Raw genomic sequence first — 27,853 nt, forward strand, 5'->3', positions numbered from 1 at the left:
AGGAACGAATATGATTTATGTAAAAGTGCTGAAACATATGGGGAAAAAAACTATAGAAAAGTGATGTGACGGGCTGGACTAGCAGGCAGTGTGATAGAAACGAGTTTGGTTACACTAAGTGAGTGTAGAACCATACAACCACATCATTACGCCCCTTGGCTTAAGAGATCGAATTTCGTCCGAAATCGATTCTGAGGGCCACATGTTGGGAACGCCAATGAATACGGGATGTTTGTTATTTGTGTGTATGTGTGCGAAAGACCGAGTTATTCACACATGCAGGAAAATGATTTTGTGTCCCGAAGTTTGAAGATTCGTCTTTGAATACAGCGGTAATATATGCGTCCACGTACAGGTATTGGTTGTTAGCACAGGGAAGTAACTGACAAAGGAAACGAAGTCCGCTGTTTAGAACGGCTGTGAGGAAGAATTCTGTTAATAGGTTCAAGTTACACAATAATGGCTGCATACGATATATGCAAGCTTTCAACTTCTCATCCAAACGTTTCTCACTAATTTCTGCATGTGCATGGTAAAGACTGAGTTCCCCATAACGCTGGGAGTCGCCTTGCACGCTCGGATACTTATTGATCAATAGGAGGTCCGTGGTTCCCCTCTTTCTGACCACAAAGAACGGCAGACAACCACGAGCACGCCGCAACAGTCACGACATTCGAGCCGGGTCACTTGCCGGCTGGTTAAACCAGTATTTAGGGTCGGAAACTCCCGAAGGATCGGATATTTCAGGTAAATAATATATATATATATAATGAAAAAAGAAAAACACTCAGAAAAATCAGTAGTTTTAAAAGAAAGAAAATGATTTAATATCAACACTAAGTTCTAATAATTATCGCACATTTTAATCGCCTTTCGTGTTATACAGATAGAAAATTAAAGAACAAGAATCCGGAAGAAATTCGTCAAGAAACAATTTTACAGTTGTTTGCAAAGTATCATGGAAGAGTCTGTATCCCTGCTAGAGATTTAAAGACCGACAGCCACAGAACAGTAAAACTAAGTCATTCTAAATCTGATTATTGAACTACCACCCCATCAGCCTGTTTGGGTATGTTCAACTCATTAGCTTTAGAGTGTATTCAGCTACAATAACGTATTTAGATACTGATTATCAGGTTTGAGTTTCCTCTTGAGATTTCTAATCTTCTCACGTTATTCTTCTTCTGATTAACGGAAAAAATTTTACCGAGAAGAAGGAAAACAAACAACATTGCTTTCAGATTAGTTTGCTTTTTTTAACCCTATTCCTACATGAAAGTGTTCAGTACGGAAATACACTAAATTGCTTATTTCGACATAGTTGTATCCTAATTTCGTATTATCACGTCTACCTAAATTCATTTTTAACGTCAATGCGAAGGGTCGGTCGGTCGGTCAAGTGTATCTATACAGGTTTTATACGTTTTCAACTGACTTTCTAATGTATGTAATTGTTATTTGAGCATAGTCACCAATTTTCAGCAGTGTCAGAATTACATTTCAAAACTCTAAAATGCATTTTTTTATTTAAGTATTTTTTTAAAAAGTATTAAAAAATAGGTTATTTAAGTGTTCCATAGTCTAACATTTTCACATGTGTATACTTTGCTTTTATACATCTATTCCATCGATGTTATTCGGTTACTTTTTTATCTATCCAGTTAAATGAACTAAAATTTCATATACTACAAAAAGTAGGAGTGACTCAGCACCGTATCTTCTGAATAACAACAAAGAAACAAAACCATTACATCAAATAATTGTTAACATCATGTGGATTCATTATTTTTTTTTTCTTTGGCCATTGTTATCTGACGTATTCTCGGTGTATTTTCACATGCATATGTTTAACCTCCAAATTATTATATGTTTTAAGTAAAATTCCGGACTGGTATTTTCATTAGTTCATTTTAAAAGTTTGTGTAATGTAGAAACTTTATTCATTACGTGAATGTACAGTTTCAAAGCCATCAAGTTACGATTTATACTTCATATTGTGTGTGTATGTGTGTGGTGTTTTCGTATGTTTGTGTAGAGTATTGACCATTTTAATGTAGTTATAGCAACGCGAGAACACTGTTGGTCCTGCGTTAACCCTCATAACACTGGTCAGTTGCTGTAGAGATAGTGTCTACCCTCTCGTCAGATCCAGTTAATGTTATTGTTTTCTTTATGAGTATGAATGTTTTAAAGATATATTAAAGTTGAAACACGTGCCAATACTATGTGTGTACATGCTGTTTCCTAACATTTATCTAAAGCACATTGGTCAATTTTCTTAGTGTAATAATGTTCTATTTTAAACAATGGAATGTAGGGTCTACCTACACCCTCTGTAACATTACGATTCCTGGCTATAATAAACCACTTCAACAGTGTGGATATCAACGTTCAAAGTGGAAAATATAACATTCCTTTGTAATTGTAGGCTCTATAATCTTTGAAACTAAACAAATTGCACAATGAAATTACGCACGCGCATAAACATTAGTGTAGTGACGAAGCTTTGGTTATTGTTATTTCTTTTAATGATTGGCCTTAAATTATGAACTTACACCGTTATCGGCTGTAAGTTGAGTGATTTAATCAATTACAGCACACAGAGTAAAAAAAACGGGATAAAATAATTAATTTTGTTCATATAAAATACCTGCAGAGCCCTAGCACTCGTAAATAGATTTTTAATATTTATGTCATTTTTGCTTACATTTTTATGGCTCATTGTTTCAATGAATCCAGTACGTCATGGCCCCACAAGCAGTTTTGTGCTTTAAAAGTTTCAAAAAATGTATTTAAAAAGCTTGTGAGGTTCCATATGTAACCTTTCGTTAACTCTACAGTTAAATCAGTTTAATAATTTCATTATTAGAATGTTTCAGAAAAAATGATTTTTTTCTAAAGTTTATACATAAAAAACACAGTTTACACATAAAAAATTTCAGACCATGGGACATGATAACGGTAGAGTCAATTTTCAGTGGGTAGAAGTACTGTATAAAAACAAGCATTGTAGAGGGCGTTCTTACCGAGCGGTTTGAATGAACCTTTTATGTTGTTATATAGTCGATGTGTCTTTTTGCTTGCTGTTAAGAAGAAAACGACACAAAGGATTGTCTTTGCATTGTCCGCCGCAGGTATCAAAACTCTACTTTCAGCGTTGTAATTCCTCAGAATTACAACTAGCCATTAAATAAAGTACTTGTTTTACGGTATAATTTTAAAATCTGCATTCAATTTTTTATTCCATTTAAAAAATCAAGTCTTGATCATTTACATGAGAACTGTTTGTTTGTTTGTTTTTTTAATTTCGCGCAAAGCTACTCGAGGGCTATCTATGCTAGCCGTCCCTAATTTAGCTGTGTAAGACTAGAGGGAAGGCAGCTAGTCATCACCACCCACCGCCAACTCTTGGGATACTCTTTTATCAACGAATAGTGGGATTGACCGTCACATTATAACGCCCCCACGGCTGAAAGAGCGAGCGTATTTAGTGTGACGGGGATTCGAACCCGCGATCCTCGGATTACGAGTCGAACGCCTTAACACACTTAAACTAATAAAATAAATAGTAACATTTAAAGAATAAGTTGTTTTTCTCTTTCTTCATTTTCTTTTTATTTTATATTTTTAATATTTGTACATAAAATTGAAAGTCATAAATGAACGCTTTTAATTTTTGATGAGAAATGGGCGTAAACGAGAAACAGGTAATCCACTGTTATTGGCTTAAAACAAATCACTCAAGTTTTTCATTTTAAATGCATCCTTTAAGAACGAACTAACTCAGTAGAAAATATGAATATTTAGATTATACGTTGTTTTTAATAGCATATATCGTGTTTTTAATTGGATGATCCAATGAAAATAATAGAAAAGCGAGAATCACTGATTAATTTGTATGTGTTTCAAGCCGACGTGTGCAGGCCTGTAGAACGTAGACTTTAATACTTCATCTTTCCCCCTGCTAGTACAGCGGTATATCTTCGGATTTACAACGCAAAATCAGGGGTTCGATTCCCCTCGGTGGGCTCAGCAGATAGCCCGATGTGGCTTTACTATAAGAAAACACACACACACATACTTCATGTTATTATTATTGCTAACTTATTCAAAACTGAACGAAACGATCGTATTTCCCGAGTTTTCTGGAAACACTCGAATCGAAATCCAGACTTATTCATTCTGCAAGCAGAAAGTACAAATTGCTAGTAAACAATTAAAATCTCTTGCTACTTTGATTTTGGGCCAAGCGTGATCTGACAGCTAGCAAACCATATTGTGGATTTAAGACTACATGGATCACGTATCATTGTTCCAGAAGAAATCTAGCTCTGAACTTTCGAACCGTGAGTGCATTATAGGAGTAATGGTGAAATCCAACTAGTCGATTGGAGTAGCCCAAGAGTTGGCAGTGGCGGATGTTATTCACTAACTACATAACTCTAATATACCACATCAAAATTAAGAATAGCCAGCATAGATATCCCATTGTGTAACTTTGTACTTAATAATAATCACCCAACTCACCACAAAATGAAGGATGGTTATCACAGGTAGCCCTCGTGTAATTTAGCGAGAATATTCGAAATAAAAGCTTTGTTTTGTTTTTTAAAAGCAAGAATCTCATAGCTGATAATAGACACAAGGAAGTCACCCGCTGGTACATCGGTAAATTTACGGATTTAGAGAGCTAAAATCAACGGTTCGATTCGTCTCCGTGAACTCGGCAGATAGCCCAATGTGGCTTTGCTCTAAGAAAACATACACACACAGATAAAAAGAAACATTGATTACTGCTATCTCAGGAAACATAGTTAAAATGGAAACAATATTTATTCAGTCTTGCATATTTGATAAGAGAGATTTTATCAGCTGATATTAAGTACTTTAAAAGAAGCGAAAAGTTTTGTAACAACCTAATTCTGTACCCCAGCGGTAAGTTTACGGACTTACAACACTAGAATCCTGGTTCTATTTCCCGCCGATGGACACAGAAGATAATTGTAAAAACAAAAAAAAACTACTTAATTATATATATATATGACAATGAATAACTAGATCTATACTCATACGAAAACTAATTTATTAATGTGTGGGATCAAGTATAATCAAATGTAGATTAAAAAGTGCAGGAAGTTAGGTTTAAGTTCTACTGCAAACTGAAAAGATTATGTGAGATTTTCAAGAGATTAAAACCTAGATGGTATAAGCTAGAAAAATCGATAAATGTTCTACATTACATCTAACACATACAATATCACTAATAAACGTCCACAGCAAATTATAGTTAATATTTGCTGACTGGCTACCTATTGTTACAAACACACTCCATTTTACATGGCATTACTGAGAAATTAGTTTCAGTTCAGGATGAAGATTCACAACATAGTCACTATAAATTAATAAGTTATTAAAATTAACAAAACATATAATACATGATACTGAAATATAAGAATTACATCACTAAAAAACATTTTGTCGTTCAGAAAACTAGAATATTTTTGTTTTTGAAGCTAAACAGGTAGAAGTTTTGTCCACTTAAAATCACCATTGGTAACTAAACTCACTGTAACGTTTAAAACAAAACAAAAATAAATAAATAATTTTGCACAAACATAGGCCTAAAATTAGGCACAAAGAAGCGACACAGTATCAGGTCATCTGACATTTGAGAAAGGATCGGCAAACAAGAGATTTTATTTAAATACAAGTATGCTTTAGCTCCACTATAGATGTCTATACTTTATTGAGTTATAAATCAAAGATTTGAAATCCAAATTTTGCAACTGATAAGGGTGATACTGGGCAAAATGCCTGTTTAACAATAGTACTTGTATTTTTAGCAAACAGTGCATTTAAGTCTACCATTTTCTTATTGAAAAGTGGTGCTTCTGGGAAAATGGACAGGAAGGTAATTAAAATTAGTCACACTATTACCCATTAACGGATTATGTTTCACTGGCTTGGGCGTTATGCACGATAAGTGCGTGTTTTCTTAATGCAAAGCCACATGGGGATATCTGGCTGAATCCACTGAGGGGAATCGAACCGCTGATTTTAGCGTTGTAAATTCATAGACCTACCGCTGTACCAACAGGCGGCTTACACGATAACACTTAGTAAAGATATTTAAGATTAAAACCGCTATAAAAATTAACTACATGCGTTAGGCTTAACAAATTACTAGTAAATGTATGCAGATCTTATTGAAAAACTAACTCTGAAATAAATCCTAACATTAGTTACAGTGTTCGTAATAAATAATCACATTGATTAATTAGCTTTGGGTTGGTCTGAAGGTTCCATTTTTATGCCTTTGAAACTTACACCGCAACACATGAAAAATATATAATCATGGACATGTTTGTGAAATTATTACAATGCCATACAATTATTTTAATTTAACATAAGAGTGAATTATATTAAATCTAAACAAGTGTATCTTAAAACAGCCGTTTATAAATGGACCTATTATTTATTTTTATTTGTGGTTTTATTTTTGTACAAAACCATGTAAACATGATATTTTGTCAAAAATTCTTTAAGTTAGTACCAATTGTTGTTAACATAACTTTCTGTCATCTTGAAACTGTCATACTTGCTTTGGTGTGTGTGTGTGTTCCTGTCTGTGTGTCACAAATTCCATGCTCTGAAAAAAAAAAGCTGTAGGATAGTTATGAATACACTCAAAATTTCAGAAGACCATTGAGTGGTAATTGGTCTTGTTACTTTAAGGCCAAGTTATATTTTTGAAGTTGCTGAGTTTCCAATATTTAAAACAAGAATCACAAGTTTCACGATTAGGTTAATGCTATAAAAGAATTATGAATGAAAGTAAGAAAAGAACGTTTAAAACATGCACTATACACCTGCTATATCCATCACCGACAAGACCTTTTCGCTGAATACCAGGACTTATCGAGTCGGCTGGAATACGACAGATATAATATAAGGCGTTATTTATATCATCATTTTTCATGAACGATGGCTGTCATGGTGTGAATTGAACTAATTAAAAGGATTGCAATTATTACCAAGTTTATTTAAGTCACTTACAAATAAGATGTAAGACACTATACAGTTTTGTGGGTTGTGAACTCCAAAACCCGCTTATGAGTCACTAGTAATTAAAATAAAAGTAAATAGAACGCCCTCACACGAAACTCACAGTAACTGACTGTTAATAGCTGCGTGGTTCAACTGTAAACATACTTTTCATTAACTAATCTTTGCAGAAGTAAATATATATAAAACTCAATTTATGAACATGTTGTACCCAATTATGAGCAATATTCTATGAAAACTAGCCACATCACATTCCTTTGCATGTCTCGGGTGTGTTCATTTAGTTTATTGTTTAATGTATTATTTAATGATGGAATAGAAACCAAACATAATAATAAGATAAATCGTTTTATCTAGGGAGTTTTAAATAATTACAAGAACACACCTTTATTTATTTTAATCTGTATAGCTATGTCAGGATAAGAAGTTCCACATTTATTTACTAAATCGTTGGCCAGGTTGAAGTTCTAACTCTTACATTACAACTGCACTCTGATACGTTTGTTTCTTTCAGAAATTAAACATTCGTAATTTTGAATTTGTAGAATAGAAGGAAGGCAGTCAGTTAACAACATCCATCACTAACTATTTAGCCACTATTGTATTACCATATAATGGGATTTGACAGTTATTCTTACAGCGTACACACGATGCTAGAGTGCGGAGCGCGTTTTGGCGGCAAGGATCATGCATTTTTCTATACGTTTTAATGATAACCCAAATACACGAGAATAGGAAATTAACAACAGTTCCTAGGACCAATGTTCTACTAATTACCAGTGTTACTTTAAAATTTATCATCAAAAATACTTCTTAGGCTATTACTCTATCGATAAATATGTTTATTTTCTTCATGTCTGAGTTCTCAAGCAAAGAGTTAATCAGTGGAATTAATGTCATACAGGATTAAATCTGTATATCACCGTTTCGGACTTATGACTCCTTTTCTCATTTAATATAGCACAGTGTTGCAGCTGCTAGTCTTGTAACATGAAGCGCTTCTAAACCTCAGGTATATATTTTATACTCCTGGGTTGTTTAGGGTATGGTCCTATTGCCTCCTGATGCTGAAGAATATACTTTTTTGCCCTTTTCTAATTAACCAGGCATATGTGTATCCCGAAGTATTGGGATCATTTATAAATAAGCGAAAAATTTGAAATAAACTGTTACGAAGCCAGGGTTTTGAAGAAATATAAAATAGTGACATTTTTTACAGAATTCTCGTTTTATTGAAATACAAAACATATAAGTTGTTTGTTTCAGGACAAAGCCATGTGGAATTACCTGCTGTGTCCGCTGCGAGGAATCGAACCCCGGATTTTAGCGTTGTAAGTCCCTAAACTTACCGCTGTCTCAAAGCATATAGAAGGGGGGTGGAAGTGCCAATTTCTGAAATTTGTCACTATTCCGTAGTTTTCTTATTCACCTCTCTACACGTCGTGTGCGGAAACAGAAGAACAGATAAAAGGAACACAAATATAAATTATAGACGATTTCTGGACTTGAGAGAGAAATATCTCTATTTGACGTACGTGAGACGATCTCATTGGCCTCCTTACAGCGCGTTCCCCAGATGCCTGAACTGCTTTTGTAAATAAACAAATGAGACTCTGGGGTGATGGCCTGATCTACAAGCTGTTTCAGCCTGGTTTGGGCGTACAGTCGAATAGTTTTCTGTTCCCCAGGGTTGGTGTCGTTTTCTCACGTCTTTCTAATGGCCGTTACGTCTTATTCGTATCTTCTATGGGGTCGTAAAGATAGTGACAATCGTTATTTCTCCCAGCTGAAAATTAATATGAAAAGAAATCGTTGAGGGCGGACCAAGGGCTAGCTAGTTTCTCACCCAACTATAACGTAACAGTCACCCTAGTGTTGTTATCAGTCCGAAATATATAGCTTGACATTCAGAGAAATTGAACCACATTATTCACTTCCCTTGAAAGCTTACCTTACATAGCTTAAGGTTAATAGAGATTTTCTACGATGCTCCATTAAGTAATAGATACGACATTCCCTCAACTAATCATCAGGTTACTGTGAGTGAGAGAACAGCGCATGTAGTTGTATCTGTGTGTATGTGTTTATAGGTAGCTGTATGTGTTAACCCATATGGTTGTGTTTCGTTCTTGATACACATTCCATTGTTGCTCTTACTTTTATTGTAACGAAAAAAGTTAATTGTTTCGTCTCTGTTGATGTCTTTGAGTTTCCACAATGTAGAAAATTCACTAAAGTTATTTACGGAGCAGCATAGCCTCCCTTCCCCCTTCCCTCACTTACGAACGATTAAATGTATTGAAAAAGACAACTGATATTGAGCATTAGTCCTAACATTAGATTCAGTAATAGTAATAAATAGCCACATTGATTAATTGGCTTTACGCTGGTCCGACGGTCCACATTTTGTAAAATGAAAAACCTGGATAGCAATAAACGAAAAATAACTAATTATAAATAGGTAATATTTGAAAATAATTACATTCCCACATACGATTGCTTGAGCAGTTAGTTTTTATTTAGGAGTCTCGAACAACTAGTATTACGTAACTCGAAACTGGCCATACGAGCTGTTGCTGTCTAGCAGTTAGTTGGTAGAGAGGCAATAACGTAACCCATAATTTCCAACATAACAAAAATACCACTGTTTGTAGACCTTGGAAAATGTCAAAAGGTGTGTTGAAGATTTACCCAGCTGGGCCAGAAAGCAAACAATTCCCTTTTTACGTTGTGTACCGAAGTCTGAGCTAAGCCGACCCTGAGTAGAGTAGTAGGTAGACTAGACCTTGGGGCACACAAGTACTATATGATGGCTCTTTATATAAAAGACTGCGCACGTGCACAGATGTGACATGAGGTGAAGTGTCATTATTTTTTTTTCTCTCCGAGAATCAAAATGCTTACAGATTTATCCCTGTTATGAAAAAATGTTGTTTTTTTTTTGCTGTCTTTATTTAACTGAGATTTTCTATATGTTTTATTTACAACAGTTTCTTTCAACGAACAAAATAAATGTTGTTGACTACGTTGAAGCGAATAAAACCTTTTTGTTACCAAACTCTGTAACACTGGTCTTTGGTTACTGTGAGGTAATAACTGTGCCGTGTATTTTTCGACTGACAAACTTAGAATATTTAACTGAGTTTTTGCATGTTTAATATATTGAAGTGTTGTATCGATTCCGACATCAAATCTCGAAACTAAAAATAAAAATAAAATAAAAACACTGTGCGACTATTTTATTTTTATTTTCAAGAGAAGATATACCAGTTAATGGTACCACAAAAAACAAAACTTCTCTTTTCATCCAGATGTCTATTACCTTGACTATCAAACCCTGGATTTTCTCCTGTGTACGTTGACAAGAGGTGTGTGATCAGATGAGACAAAGGATAGGGTGTCAAAAAATTTCGTCATGAAATATCTCGTCACAAAGTACACTGAAAAGTATAAAAGATGAATTTCACGCCTCGTGAGTCAGTGTTCACGGTTATCTTCCCTCGGGTCATCCAGTGAATCATCGATTTATCTCCTATGGAATAAACAAGTAGCTGATAAATATGATACCTGTATTTTCAATCCTATGTTACGTCACCTGACTTTGTGAAATTAACAGAACTTTCCCACGCACAAGTGAATTGTTATTGGATTACTTTGTTTCATTTTTTTTTCCCCATACAAATACGAGATTCATTACTTAAGCCTGATGTGGCTGTTTATCTTTTATTTCTAAATAACGTAAACACACGTGTTGAACTCGCAACAGTATCAGAAAGAAGAGAAAAGATGCCATCCTATTTTTGCATGAGAAAAAAATATCTTTTAGAACTATAATAGGAGACAGAGTGCGACCATTTTTGTCTGACGTTAGCGCCATCTAGTCTGTTCCTTTTTTGTTTTGGGAGCAGGCTTAATCAAGAAGCAAAAGTAAGAAAACCTAGTAGTATAGCACTAAAATTTACATTAATTATCAATATTTCGTCGAACATATTTTATGTCTTCACAGAATAAATCGTTATTTTCCAGTTTATTGTTATATTGACGTAATGTGCTTTTCTGTTAAAGTAAATTAAAACATGTATTTTCTCTGCAGGGATCTAACATTTACGAGAATATTTTTCTCAGTAGATCTGGGTCTGTCATACCTAGGTGGTAAGGCGTTCGGCTTGTAATCTGAGGATCACAGTTTCGAATACCCGTCACATAAAGCATGCTCGCCCATTCAGCCGTGGGGTGCTACAATGTTACAGTCAATCCCACTATTCGTTGGTAAAAAAGTAAGCCAAGAGTTAGCGGTGGGTGGTGATGACTAGCTGCCTTTCCTCTAGTCATACACTGCTAAAATAGGAACAGCTAGCGCAGACAGTCTTCATGTAGGTTTGCGTGAAATTCAAAAACAGACAGTAGATCTGAATGTCTGTGTTAGAACTTCTTTATAAAGTATTTCTCACATTCTCTCGAAGCGATATTCAGTTTATTTGCACTTGAGGACTTACAACTCAGAACTGATAACAAAAAGCATGGGATGATAAAACCAAGTAAATAAAATCCTGAGTCATATCCTCAGGGAGAAATAGACGTTATCTGAGTTTCTATATTGCTCTACGAAACACGAATAGTTATTATCAGCTGAGAGTATGTCCTTTTGTCATACTCTATGGTATTATGTCTATGGTATTATACTATTTTAACTCATTATACAAGCATACTGAAGCGTCAGCTCTATATAGAACTTGTGGTACACTGAATAATATTATAAAATAGTTAATTATTTCGAACTAATACTACACGGAATACTACAGAAGAGTCAGTCATATAGAACTTATAGTCTCGTCTATTAAGTGCGTCTTCTCATTTAAACGTGATAAGCTGCAGAGTTGTTATATTTAGTTGTAAAACACGACATTACCTGTTTCAGGTTGTTTGTAAAACTGGTAGAGAACGACCTGCAGTTTATTTAAAACACTTCTCGCATCTTCAAAACCTGGCACCTTGATTTTAACGTTTCAATTGTAAGGTATCCTTTAAACTCATGTAAAGAGAAAAACAAACCATGCAAGAAGCAAGAATGTATATGATGATCACAATTAGATATAAAGAGGAGAACGAACCGTGCAGGAACATCTTAAAGTATGAAGAGGAGAACGAACCGTGCAGGAACATCTTAAAGTAACTATGAAGAGGAGAACGAACCGTGCAGGAACATCTTAAAGTAACTATGAAGGTGGAGAACGAACCGTGCAGGAACATCTTAAAATAACTATGAAGAGGAGAACGAACCGTGCAGGAACATCTTAAAGTAACTATGAAGGTGGAGAACGAACCGTGCAGGAACATCTTAAAGTAACTATGAAGGTGGAGAACGAACCGTGCAGGAACATCTTAAAGTAACTATGAAGAGAAGAACGAACCGTGCAGGAACATCTTAAAGTAACTATGAAGAGGAGAACGAACCGTGCAGGAACATCTTAAAGTAACTATGAAGAGGAGAACGAACCGTGCAGGAACATCTTAAAGTAACTATGAAGAGGAGAACGAACCGTGCAGGAACATCTTAAAGTAACTATGAAGAGGAGAACGAACCGTGCAGGAACATCTTAAAGTAACTATGAAGAGGAGAACGAACCGTGCAGGAACATCTTAAAGTAACTATGAAAAGAAGAACGAACCATGAAATAGTTATAACTTAAAAAGGAATACTAAAAGTGGATGTAAACACTTTCACTGTTAAATATAAAGAGACGAACAAGCCGTACATGAAATATCGTCACAGAGGACAATCCCAAGACGTAAAAAGAACAACCCGTGCACGAAATATGAATATGTAAGATTACCAAAACGAGGCTTAAAAATAAGAACAAACCATGTAAGAGATGTGAACATGTAGGACAACCAAAAGTAGATATGAAGACAAGAACAAACTGTGTAAGAAATTTGATGAAATAGGACAACTAAAAGCATGAACAAACCGTGGAAGAAACATGAATATATACGATAACCAAAAACAGACATGAAATAAGAACAAATCGTGTAAGAAACAGGAATGTATAAAATGAACAATAGTATATATAAATAGAAAAACAAATAGTTCATGAAACATTAATATGTAGGTTGATCAAAAGTATATATAAATAGAAGTAAAAAAATGTGCAGCAATTGTATTTATACAGGACGACCAAATATAGACATAAATAAAACAAGAAACCGAGTAAGAAACATAAATATATAGCACGAGCAAAATAACATATAAAGAAAAGAAGAAACCCTTCAAAAAATGTGATTTTATATGGCAGCTACAAGTAGCAATAAAAAGAAGAATAGTTCATGTAACAAATATGAATATATATATATGATGAACAAAAGTAAAAATAAAGAGAGGAGCAAACTGTATAAGAAATATCACTGTACGAAAAAATCAAAATTACACGTAAAGACAAGAACAAACTGTGCAAAATATACCATAATGTAGGACGACCAAAAGTATGTTTAAAGATAGAAACCAAACTGTGAACGAAATTAAATTATATAACATGAACAAAGATAGACATAAAAATATGAATAAACCACATAATAAATATAATTATATAGGATGACCAAAATTAGATGTAGAGAGAAAAAAACGTCATGAAATATCTTTGTATTGAACGACCACAATTAGATATAAAAGGAGAAACAAACTTTGCAAAAAATACGATTACATAGGATAACCAAAAGTGTATATATAGAAAGAGAATTATAGCAGAAAATACAATAAAATAAGATTTGAATTATCGCATATAAAATTAAGGAAATGCAATATAGATTGAGCGTTTCATCAAGTAATAATATTCAAGAGTTACGAAAAACATATGCTATAGTTCCCACTGATAAATAAAACTAACTGTAATTTTGGTTTCATTCGAAAAAAGATTTATGCATTAATTATGATAAAAGAAATCAGTAGTACACAAACATTTAAACTTATTAACCAATCTAAAGATACAGTAGTTAATAATTTCGTTAAAACTTATATAAAAAAAACAACTTTATCCTAAATTAAATTCTTATGAATAATTTACCTTTTCTATATGGTATTCCTAAAATATATAAATCTCCAATTGAATTTAAATTTATTTCTAGTTCAATAAGAACATTTATTAGGCAACCGGATAGTTTATTAAATAAATTACTTAATATTTTATTTGATAACATTAAATTTATAAGTGTTAATAAGAAAAAAAAAACATACTTTTAGGATAATAAAAAATAATTAACCCATTTTAGAATATCTAAGAAATTATGCCAAGCAAAGAATATTGAAACGTTTGATTTCACCACACTGTACACCACAATTCCATTAAAAGATTTAATTTTTGTTATAAGTTCATTAATATAACAGTTCTGTTATTCGTTCGTAGTACTGAAAGAAAGAAAATTTGGCTTCAAAAATATAAAGGATATATCAAGCTTCTGCATTTATAATAATTACATATTTTTCAATAACCTGGTTTTTAAACAAGTAATAGCAGTTCCAGTGGGAGCTAACTATTCTACCAGTATTATACACTAAGTCTTTATTTTTATGAGAATAAGGTTATCGAAAACTACATAAACCCAGACATTTTTTTTATTTAACTTGAAGATATATAGATGACTTAATTAGTATAAATAACCTGGAAATAAATAATGTTATTAATACTATTTATTTGGTAGAATAAAAAATTCTTCAGTTTCTAATCTAGAGGCACATTATTTAGATTTAGAAATTAAAATAATTGATAATGATATCGATCTAAATATTTTTGATAAAAGAAAATGTTTTGCTTTTTTAATATATGGCTTACCCTCGTTTAATAGTAATATACTGTATTCTTCTATTATAACCATTATAACTTCACAATTATTCAGACTTTTTAAAATTTGTAATAAATTGCAGATGGCCCGTGTTGAGGTACTCGACTCGTAATTCGAGAGTTGTGGATTCGAATTCCCGTCACATAAAACATGCTCACCCTTTTAGCAGTGGGGCATTATAATGTTTCGGTGAATCCCACTATTCGTAGGTAAAAGAGTAGCCCACGAGTTAGCGGTGGGTGGTGATGGTTAGCTGCCTTCCCTCTAGTCTTACACTGCTAAATTAGAGACAGCTGGCACAAATAGTCCTCGTGTGGCCTCTCGCGAATTTCAAAAACAAATAAATTAGAATATTTTATTATTAATGTTGAAATATTGATACAAAAATTGATGTTTAATGAAATTAATGAAGAAACTTTAAATAAAATTATTAAACTATTCTGTAACAAACATAAAGAAATAAAAATAAAAGAATTTTTACTAAAATTTCCAATAACTATTTTTAGTTATCACTAAGATCATTTACACAACTTAGCACTACTTTATGTAGATGAACACCTTATTGCATGTGTATGGTTGTTAAGAGTAAGAAAATTGGCAGTTAGAGTAGAATTAATGAGCGGTAGTTGAGGTTATACCAGTTAATTTAGATAACTGGTTTGGACCCTTTATACCAGTACAATTTGTCTACTGGGATATTAATTAGTGCCTAACCACCATAATGGAGGTTGAAATGCCAATGTCAGGAGGTAAGTTTATTTAACTACCGCAATGTGGGTTCTATTTCTTCTATCACCTCCATGACCACGGGTACATTTTATATTCCACATTGTAGCTTGTAACCTGGGATTCTTTCAATTAATGCAGAGTTTATTCATTTTTGTTTGGTCTTTGTTTTGTTTATAACAGATTAGCATGAGAAAGTAGTTAGAAGAACTAACCAAGCAAGGAACATGACTGTATTTGACGACCACCAAAAATAGATATAAACAGAACAACAAACCATGCAAGAAACATGAATATATATAATGATGAAAATTAGAAATAAGGAGAAAAACGAATCATGTAAGAAATATGATTAAGGACGATGACCTAAATTCCATATAAAAAGATGAACAAACAGTGCAACAAATATGATTATACAGGTTAACCAAAAGTATCTATAAAATGAAACAAGGGCAAAAAAAACATGAATATATAGATATATTTACGATAACCAAATGTAGACATAAAAAACAAACCATGAAGAAAATATGATTACATATAATGAATAAAAATAGATATAAAGGCAAAAACAAAGCGTGAAATATATATAATTATATTTATATTTTATAACCAAATGTACGTATAAAGAAAAGAACAAACTGCAAAAAATATTATTTGTTTCTTTGTTTTTCGGAAAGTAAAGATTTCAACCTGGAGCACAGTTATTTTGCCCAGAATGTTAAGTGTAATAATAAATATGTATGAATAACGTGTAAGTGTTATGTATTCAGTTGCTTTGGTGTTAATACTTTACGCGTCAAACCTGAATGTTCTCTACGTACTACCTTTAGCAGGTAAAGGATGGGCATGGAACTGCTAATCCTTAAACAAATGAGAAGGCTGCACTGATTATAGATTAGTATAAATAACGGCAGCAAGACTGCTGACAAGTAATAAATAACTACAAAAGCAATTTAGCTAACATGTCTCGGTTCTTTAGAAGTGCATATGTATCAGTTTGTTTAATTTTCTCTGTATATTTCTGGAAGTGACATAAATATCTCGGTCAGAGAGTGAAGAAAAAACATTATTTGAACAAGTTTTCTTTATATTAATAGAATGTAATACTTACAACTGTTGTTTGCGCATATGACCAGAAAGTAATTTTAAAGTGAGTTATTTCTATACTAACTGTTCAAGCCACTCAATTAAAATCACATGGTTTGTGGCCCGGCTTCGTGGCCAAGTTGTTATGGCATTCGACTTGTGATATGAGGGTCGCGGGTTTGAGTCCCCATCATACCAAACATACTCGCCCTTTCAGCCGTGGGGGGTTATAATGCTACAGTCAGTCCCATTATTCGTTGGTAATAAAAGTATCTTAAGAACTGGCGGTGTTGACAAGCTGCTTTCCCAGTAATCTCACATTGCTAAATTAAGGACGATTAGTGTTAATAGCCCTTGTATAGGTTTGCGCGAAATACAAAACAAAGAAACAAACATATAATTTGTGGACTGAGCCACTTCCTTAAGTATTGTTAACTTAAATATATATAATTCATTGCTATCAGTCAGTAGAAGAGTAATAAATACAGAAACTACTTGGATTCATTGGACAAGTAATTAATTGAATAGTGTAGACCTTATCTTACTGTTACAAGCTACGAGTAGAAAGATTTGTTTCCAGTGTTTCTAATGTATATTTATCTCTCTTCTCATATTAGCAGCTGAATGCGTTATCTCTTGGAATCTGTCATTTCAACCTCATCATGTCATATGATAACAAAATTTGTGTGATTAGATATTTCCGTATATGTTATTAAGTATACCCCTAGTTGTTAGTGTGCCAGGCTACGAATTAGAAGGTCCGAGGTTCTAATCGTAATGCCGCTGAACAAACTCCGAATTTTCGGTTATGTGCGCGTTATAGTAGTGACAGTTAAACCCCTTATACGCTTAGAAAAACCAAAAAAAATTAATGTGGCGGTGGATGTCGCTGACTGTCAATCAGTATAACGTAGAGTTAACTGACCCGGATTTTTAACCCGTATGTCACCAAAAAATGTCACTTGAAGGTGGAAAATACCAGTTCGGAAGTGATGTGTGATTATTAATATTAAACAAGCACGCGCAGTTTTTACATCAGTTTATCGCGTGAGAAACCTAGAGTAGAAACGGCTGACATTCAACAAAAACACCACTTTTAGCTAGGTTCTAAATAAACATTTTTACTTGCAGTAAATAAACGCGCTTTGTGGAATATGGCTTTGTGGAAGATGAACAAAACAAACAAAAAACATCAAATGGTCCGTTGATCAAGAAAGCCACTGATCCACTGGAATATGGACTTTACAGTACATTAAAACAGCTGGAATATGGATTTCACTGCATGTTAGAATTACTGGAATGTGGACTTAAGAGTACTCCAGAGCCACTGGAAAATGTACTTTACAACATAGTAGAACCAAGGGAATATGGACTTCAGAGCATATTAAAATAATTAGAATATGGACTTCACAGTGCATTATAATCACTGAAATATAAACTTCATAGTACATTAGAACTATTGGAATATGGGATTTGCAGTACATTAGGTCTCCTGGAATATGAACTTCACAATCCATTATAATCACTGGAACATGGACTTCCCAACATACTGATTGATATTCTGTTGATTTGTCCTACATCTCGTGTTTATCATTATTCACATTGCTCTGGTTTACAAATAATACTTTGAATAATAGATGTTTTCTATAACGACTTAAAAATCAGCCAATAATGAAAGAGGATGTCGATTACTGAGATAACTCGAGACACGTGTTCAACATAAAACTGTCATGTCCTTGGCTGTTTCACCACAGGAAAAGCATACATCTCGGACGTGTGTAAAATACTTAATTTATTAAATCTGCTGAGACCACATATTCATAGGTTCTAGAAAGACTTCTGTGACATTTGACCCGTGTGTTCAAAGAAAGTGCGGAAAACAATTCGCGTATTCTCGACGCTTGGAAGGGACATAAATTCGAATAAGTAATTTCTAAGGTTGTTTTTTTTTAATTACACATGTTTCATAAATCACACAGTTCAATATTACATCATATGTTCACTTCTTTACCGCAGTCAACTCTTCTAACGGTATTTGAGAACTGTCACAGTATCAGTTTACTTTCTGCTCTCTCTAAAAACTATATTGTTGTTATTGTTGTATTTTTTCTATTTCCCCCACTTCATTTATCACAGGTAGTTCAGATGCAACCACTCATCTACCAAAGCTTCTTAGCCCCCAAACTAATGACCGGTAAGTTCTTTTTCTTCTTGTTTTTTTCTAAAATTGAAGCAAATTCGACCTCTATCTCTTATTAAAAGCTGTTATTCCTTGTAAAGTCCTCTCAGAACGTGACCTCCCAAAACAAACCACAAAAAACTATGTTAACCAACATCTTTTGTCACGAAATCTTCAGTATTTCATAACTTTTGAACGGTTGACTAATTTGTGGTTTTTGGTTAGTGATAACTTTTATGCTTACCATCGATTGACTACTAAACTGAAAAGTTTTGATTATATATCTCAGTAGATGGCAGCACAATGCAGCAATTTCTGAAATACTATCGGCATTTTCTTTGACAGGAGTTTACTTCGGCTGTGATTGGCTTATAGTAATGGTCATCTCGATATCTGTTTAAAGGTCACCTCAGCTTTCTACGTCTAAAATCTCGTGTTTACGAGAATGGTCCATTTTTGTAAATGGCCTACAATTAGGTATGAAATTATATATAATCGTACTGTGTAGACGCCATCCTGAAAGGCTTAGTTGCGAGGTGGCGACACACCTCGTTGACGCTAAATGAAAGGTTAGGAAATGCAGCTTGCGCTTAAAGCAATCTCACCTGCGGAAACAACGGTATTCTGTAATACATAACACTCAAGGTTGTATAAACGCACCTTTATTCCCTAAGGCTGAAATACTGGATGTAATGAGTTCACAATTACGATGGAATGTTTCATCGCTATATATTATATTTACAGAACACACACAGTGAATCTCTTTCTCTTTTTTACTGCTGCTTCTTGTATTTTCTTATATCTATTTTTCAGGAGTTAATTATGGATTTCAAAGAGTCACTGACCATGATATGGGACAACGTTTCATATTAGAATCACAATTACATGACGGGATGAGTTTAGAAAAATTTTTGTAGGTTGTTAGTTCGTATCTCGGAAGTTTTCGAAGTTCAGAAACAATTATAAAACCTTACGAAAAAATTAGTTCGTTGTTTTTGGGGGGAAGGGTGTGTTATCACACAGCCCGTAAGTTGTGTATGTTATTTTTCTTTATTTGTCTGTTTGCAAAAAGGTGCTTAACAGACTACAAGTGTTCCGCTTACTGCAGATATCGAAACCCGATAACTAGCGTTAAAAGCCATAAAACTATACCACTAAGCTTACGGGTGATACTTTTTTAAAACAATGAATAAGGTTTATTTTGTATAATGGGAATATTACAGAACTTCAAATATGGCCAAAATAGGGGGTGTCTTTGATCAAGGTAGTGAGTCTTTGGTCAAGATAGTGGGCTTTTGGTTGACATGGTGAGTCTTTTGTCAAAATAGGGAGTTTTTTATCAAAATAGTAAGTATTTTGTCAAGGTAAGGAGTTTTGGTAAAGATAGTGGGCTTTTGGTTGACATGGTGAGTTTTTTGTCAAACTAGGAAGCTTTTGGTCAACGTGGTGAGTTTTTAGTCAAACTAGGAAGCTTTTGGTCAAGATAGTGAGTCTTTTGTCAAAATAGGGAGTTTTTATATTAAAATAATAAGTTTTTGGTCAAGGTATGGAGTTTTTGGTTAAGATAGTGGGCTTTTGGTTGACATGGTGAGTTTTTTGTCAAACTAGGAAGCTTTTGGTCAACGTGGTGAGTCTTTTGTCAAAATTGAAAGCTTTTGGTCAAGATAGTAAGTCTTTTGTCAAAATAGGAAGTTTTTGGTCAAGATAAGGAGTTTTTGGTCAAGATAGTGAATCTTCATCATTTTTCACTATTGATTTATTTTCTGGTTGTTGTTGCCTGTTTCGCGCACAGATATTCAAAGGCAATGTGCACTATCCGTCCCTAAAGTACAAACTAGAGGGAAGGCAGATGGTGAACGCTACACACCGCCAACTCTTAGGTCTTTTTTTACACATGAACAGTGGGATTGAACGGCACATTGTGTCTCCCTCACGGCTGAAAAGGAGATCATGTTCGGTGAACAGAGATTCAAATAAGCGACCCGCCGATCGTAAGTCAATCGGATTAGGGAATCACCAAGCCCATCTTGCTCAACAGTTTCGTTTTGCTGTTGATTTTGTTGAATCGTTAATTATCGGTTTAACATACTCACAATTTTTGCAAAAGATGGCATTTGTCTGGTTTCTAAGAATTAACCATCATTTACGTATGTTTGATATATTTGTAGCGAGAAGGCTAATGGTATAGTGCAAATCAATTATGGCCAAAGTATTGCGTGCTCTCATGTTCGAAATAAAATCTTATAGAAAGAGTATTTCGCCTTGGGGGTGCATATTTTTGTTGCTCGATTTTTTTTTTCAATCACTTTTAACGCAAAGCACAAAATTCAGTTTGACACCATGATTTCGATCTGTACAATAATTGAATTTGAAGTCTAAATTTTTTTCACCCGGCACTATTATTAAATTCTTGATATATTCCTCTGTACTATTATAAATGTTTTGATATTACATCCTTACACTAATATTAAGTTATTGATGTTTTCCCTTGCACTGTTATTACATTATGTATAAGGCCCAATATGACCAGGTGGTTAAGGCACTCGACTCGTAATCCGAGGATCGCGGGTTCGAATCCCCGTCACACCAAACATTATTACCTTTCAGCCGTGGGGGCGTTATAATGTGACGGTCAATTCCACTATTCGTTGGTAACAGAATAGATCAAGAGTCGGCGGTGGGTGGTGATGACCAGCTGCCTTCCCTCTAGTCTTACACTGCTAAATTAGGGACGACTAACGCAGATAGCTCTCGTGTAGCTTCGCGCGAAATTCAAACCAAACGCGGCCCGGCATGGCCAAGCGCGTAAGGCGTGCGACTCGTAATTTGAGGGTCGCGGGTTCGTGCCCGCGTCGCGCTAAACATGCTCGCTCTCCCAGCCGTGGGGGCGTTATAATGTGACGGTCAATCCCACTATTCGTTGGTAAATGAGTAGCCCAAGAGTTGGCGGTGGGTGGTGATGACTAGCTGCCTTCCCTCTAGTCTTACACTGCTAAATTAGGGACGACTAGCACAGATAGCCCTCGAGTAGCTTTGTGCGAAATTCCAAAACAAACAAACAAACAATCAAAACAAACAAAATATACATTATTTATACCCTGCAACATTATTAAGTTTTTAATATTTTTTTCTTCTGCACTGTTATTCCTAACTATTATAGTTGTTGGAAGGTATTACGTTTTACACTTCAGTATTTAAATTTTGATAACACAGAGTAGTAAAGAAAACAACATTCTGTTTGTTTTAGAGCAACGTCGCATTGGGTTTTGTGCTGTGTCTACTGGAAAGTGGGTTGACCCTGGATTTCTGCATTGTAACTTGCCGCACAGCGTTCTGAAATCAATGTTGTGATATTTTGCAAACATTATCAAGAAGTCGTTGTTGTTGTTTAGAAAACTGGTTAAAATAAAATGTTTTATCTGTTTAACGAGAGTAAGAGGTAGTATTTATAACCCTAAAACAGTCTTCTATCTTCACATCTCGCCTTTGCGAGTACTTCAACATTTGTTTTAATAACCGTAAATCTGATAATTTCATTTGCTTTGTTTTTAACTGTTATTCACAAAGAGACCTTCTCATATCGAGCAAGTGGAACAGTAATTGTTTTGTGCTCGTCTACTCTGCTTAGAATCTGAGCAACAGGTGTGTTAAACCCACAACAGCATCTTAACATGAGCTGGAGGGGTAAGAAGAAAAGGGGGGATCTACTAAATCGTTGAGCTGGACAGAGTGTTTGGAAGCGTTGAAGTGAAACGGAAATCGGAATGACACTTGTGATGTAAGACACCAACGTTTGCGCGTGATATACCTCTGACGTTGAGACACGAGCAAGGGTCGTTCGAAGTGAACTGATCCGGCTTGTCTGTGCCGTGGGCTGGGGACAGGATGTGAAGAGCTCTTCTGAGCAACCGGGCGGATATTTCAGCTTCTCATGGGGTTTGTCACAAAGCGAACCTCTGTTATCACGTCGCTATTGTCAGGGGTCTGAGCCAATAAGCGGGAGCCTTTACAGTACCGTGGGGCTGTGGTTTACCGCGTTTAGAAGGCTCTTGTATCTAACAATACCTAGTGATTTGAAGAGGCTTTTAGTAGAGTTGGAACTGTAGGTTAGAACTGTAGCGGTGCACTGAAGAGCTTGGTAAGCCTCAAAAGTACCTTGTGAATCACACTCAAACCACCAAGTGACACACACTACTCATATATTCCATGTTATTAGCTTGGAAATGTAGATCAACTAACAGCGTTCACCGCTTGTAGGAGCCACTTAACAACTACAGGGATGCTTCTATTAAAACGGCTATCATTATCAACAGATGGGTCGAAAACACAAGTCTATCTGCGATATGTGTGTGTATGTGTCGTGGAAATAAAGAGTTATTTAACGAATGAATCTGTAAAGATGGCGCTTTCGAAAACTTTATACAAAGTTGTGGCCGTCTAAAAATTAAAGTTAAGACACGCTTACATCTTCGTGAAACTGTCTTAGACTCTTTAAGGAAATTACACTTTTAGAACGTTGCGTTAAATTACATATTTATCTAAATTATGAACTCAAGGGAGAAAAATCCCCTATTGTGTTAAATAAACGGTTGTCGCTTATAAGAGTACACTGTATTACTCTGTAGAAATCGATATTTTCAACACATCACACAATGACCTCACTTTACGCATAAAAAATTCTTTAACAATTTATTTTCTCTCTAATACAAAATATTGAGATTTTAAGGGTGTTTTTTTTCAATATTTTTAAAATGTTTTATTTTCTTTTTTTAATAACGCTTTGCTTTTAACGGTTTCTCGTTCACCAACGAACAATTTATTGTTCCAAATGCATATCTCTATCTGAATAAACAATGTATTAAATTACAATAACTAGCTACTCAGTTAATAATGTTTTAGTTTTAAAAATGTCTCGTTTTATCAGTAAACAATGTATTGTTCTAAATGTGCATCTATCTGAATAAACGATATATTAAACTAAAGTGACTAGCTTCTTAATTAAAAATGCTTTAGTTTTAAAAGTGTATTATTTCATCAGTGAGCAATGTATCTTTCTTCACAACGTGTGATATTGTACGATTTTGTTGGTTTTCCTTAATGTAATGTTACGCTATGAGATGCCTTCACTACGTCCACCGAGAATAATCGAACCTCAAATTTCAGTGTTGCAAGTTTCTGAGCTTACAGCTGACCAACCGAGAGGGCAGTAATAAATCGTATATTATTTTGACATAACTTTGTTTTTAACTGTGTTTAACAATGCCTTATCTTACAATGAACTAACCTTAATTTTATCATTTATTGTATTCTTCCCATTAATGTTTCATCAACAAATAGTGTTCTTAGGTTTTCGTTTTATCAAGAAGCAAATATGTTATTTCTAATAATAATAGTATATATAGATTCTCATTGAGTGTCTGTTTTTCTCCATCAATAATGTATTTTTTTAGTAATCTTGACCAAAAATGATTCAATCTTATATGTTTCTCTTTCTTAATGAACAACATGCTGATCCTTTAGAGTTTTTCAGCAATATATTGATCCTAACGTGTTTCATATTATTATTATACAATATTTTCTTTTTTAAGCCTAATGAACAAAGCCTGGAATGACCTGCTTGATTCACAATTTGTGGCATGGGTTCAAATCCTCTCATCGAACGTGCTCTTCCTTTCAGTCGTATGGGACATTATAATGCCACAGTCTATCCTACTTTTTGTTAATAAAAAGTAAACCAAGAACTGGCTGTGGGTGGTGTTGACTAGTTCCCTCTTATCTCTCACTTCAAAGTTATGGACGGATAGCGTGGATAACCCTTGGTTAGTGAAATTCAACGAACAACAACAAAAAAGATGGCGTTTGTAATGGAACACTGCTTTGACCATTGTTATACAAATGTTTTTTTTTATTATATTTATCATAAATCCACCAACTATTTCAAATCAAAAAAGTTTTCTCTGGGCCTAGTTATGAATAACCTGTGACCACAACATAAAATATAAATTATAACATACTCTCCTATTCCTTTCGTTTAATAAATCAAAACTACCAATTAATGTAAATAAAATTATGCATCTAGTTTAGTATATTGGTCTAACAACTAGGAGTATGCTTACAAAGCTTTTGATTAAATATAATAGTTTATCAGCTGGGATCTTAAACTGTGATAGATAGTTTATTTGCATCAGTGTTTAATCGTTACAAACTAGAAGCGTGTAGACCTAAAAAGCATCAGACTTGAGTGGTATGGACAATCAGCGACTGATCTCATAATAAATAAATTATCTATAAGTTGTTTTTCTTCCACATAAATAATTAATTATTCAAACCAGTGAGGTGTATTCTTAGAAACGATGTTTTGTTCTTAAAGTGTTTTTTTTAAGAGATAATAACTCATTTATTTTCGATACTTTCCATTCTCCTAAAAATGATGTTGAACCAATGTTTCATTTTATTAATAACTTATGTATTATTTCTAACACTATCCCCACCCTGCTAGCTCAGTGGTAAGTCAATGGGTGAATACAGAATGATAAACCTGAATGTATTTCGTTTCTTTTTATATTTTGTTACTTAATATAAGTTTGTAGCTTTGAATTCGTTTCACTTCCTTCATCAAACTAATAATGTTTTTCTAAACGACGGAGATTTGTTAAGAAGTTCAAAGTCTAGTAGTTTCGGTAAAAAAGCTGTAGATGCGTCATGTCATTTTAAACTAGTTTAAGCCTGTTGGTTGTTAAGCGCAACCAACTACAGAATGGACTGTTCGTGTTCCACCTCTCGAGTATAGAAACTTGAATTTTAGCGTCATAATTCCAGGAATTTGGTAGTGAACCATTGAAATATTAATTAATAATTAGTCTTATTCCATGTTTTGGCTATCAATCTGATGCCATCTTCAGGAATGTCTTGAGAGAAACTATTTATGAGTTGGAAGTGGCTGTAATGAGACCCTGGGTCTTCTGTCTTCTTGATTGAAGTTTCATACGTTATGCACTCAACTGGGGTTTTCTCTACTTGGAATTTGAATGAATATGTTAAATGGATCTAACGAGGTTCTTCTGTCTTTCTTTTTCTCGTGTGTGGTTTAATTCTATCATCTCAGTAGTCCCCCAGTAGCACAGCAGTATGTCTGCAGAATTACAACGCTAAAAACTGAGTTTCGATACTCGTGGTTGGCAGAGCACAGATAGTCCATTGTGTAGCTTTGTGCTTAACTTCAATGACAACATCATAGTATCATTCCAATTTATCACATGGTCGTCTTTCGAGACATGATAACTATTCTAGAAATATCGGTAACAGCATGTCTGGTGTGTCTCAATATTATACTTCTGAATTATAATTACTCTTGGTCTCTTATGTCTCCAATAAATTAAAATTATGTTTTCCTCTCCAGTGGAGAAAGAACACCATTTAAAAATAAAGCTCTTGTAAATTTAGATTCCAATATGTTGTAGAAATGAGACACCAACAAAGAATAAAATTAAAGAACTTAACAACTATACAAGGCAGGTCAATCTACAATAGTCCATCATACCGGAGAAAAAGACCATACAGTAAATTATAATAATGATAAAAATAATGGGATAAAAACAACATAAGAGGAAAATTAAAATTAAAATAAGTATTCTATGCCCACTTACGTGAAAATCCATTCAGTTAACTAGTTTAACCATAAAGTTATCCAGAAGTTTATTCTAGTTGAGTGGAGACTGTCAGGCTTCCATTAAGAAGACCTCAGATCGAATCTCGCTCATTATCAACACAGAAATCACAGTCTCTTTTTTTTTTTTTTAAGGACCTCAACTTTTACAGTAACTTATTAGCAGCAAAACACAACATAAATATAGTTAGAAATTAACTACCTAGTTATTTATAAAATTCTACGAATTAGCAGTTGGACTCAAGTTATCGTAAAACTACTAACCCTAACAACTATTCATAATTAAGTACTAAAAGGATTAGTTGTTTCAGCTATAAAAGTTTAACCGTAATATTTACTTCTAAATGATAAGTTAGGCTTACATTTCAATCCATAAACCAGAAAAATTATCTGATATACGTTTTATTTATCTTGTAGAAGATTCCTAGATTAAAATTTCATATTTTCAGTGTACATCTGCTAATTTTAAGCTTTAAACTCTGAGTCAGTTCCTTTTAACATTTGCCTGACCATTACAAAATCAAATGTCTATAAATAAGTAAGATTACCACAAAGACATTACGTCAATTATTCTTAGGCCTAATGAATACGTAATACATTGAAGGGACTTATTACTTCCGATTTTCAATATTCAAATGTCACAACTAAGTAGCTCTTTCATATGCTTATTGTCATGAAGATATAGTTTGCTTATAGATGCTATAAATAAATTAAAATTTCTCTGAAGATTTGAAAAAAAATCGTCAGAATAATAAGTATATAAAATTTATTTAAGACGCTTGACGGTAGTAGAGGTCTTAGTGTACGTGTTGATTGAGTTGATATAAAAACGAGTGTTACAAGATTAAGCCAATTCAAAAATAAATTATTGTTATTAATTTATATCGTACATATGAATATAATATAATAATCTAAGCAACTCGATGACAAGTTACTTTTTTTTGCTGTATTGATTTGTTGTCGCCTTTTCTATTCTCGAGTTGTTCATCCAAATTAGCTCAAAGTGAAGGCGTAGGCCTATTCGAGTTGTCGAACCAATATCACATTTGTTGTCATAGCTATATAGCCGGAAAGAGTTACTCGAATAATTCTAGTTAAGGATTTTAAAATGAAGAAATAACTTTGTTGGATTTTGCAAAAAAATATTGTGAAATGTATTTTGTTCCATCAAAATCACATTGAATAGAGGTGTTTAAAGTATTGCGTAGTTTCTACATTTTCTATGGAACTCTTCGACTCTGCCGAAGTAAAATTCAATATGGCGCACCAGAAGTATTAAATCTAAGTTTGTTGTATAT

The 27,853-nt window shown here is 34.0% G+C and overlaps 1 long non-coding RNA gene across 1 annotated transcript; it reads left to right on the forward strand.

Annotated features, from left to right (window-relative positions):
• On the forward strand, positions 1–27,619 carry LOC143239536 (uncharacterized). Its single transcript, XR_013021231.1, has 3 exons — positions 1–747; positions 887–1,069; positions 24,478–27,619. It is a non-coding gene; the product is annotated as an uncharacterized LOC143239536 (long non-coding RNA).
• Positions 27,620–27,853: the final 234 nt, after the last annotated feature.

Source organism: Tachypleus tridentatus, chromosome 13 (genome assembly GCF_004210375.1).
Source record: "Tachypleus tridentatus isolate NWPU-2018 chromosome 13, ASM421037v1, whole genome shotgun sequence".
Lineage (NCBI taxonomy): Eukaryota > Metazoa > Arthropoda > Merostomata > Xiphosura > Limulidae > Tachypleus > Tachypleus tridentatus.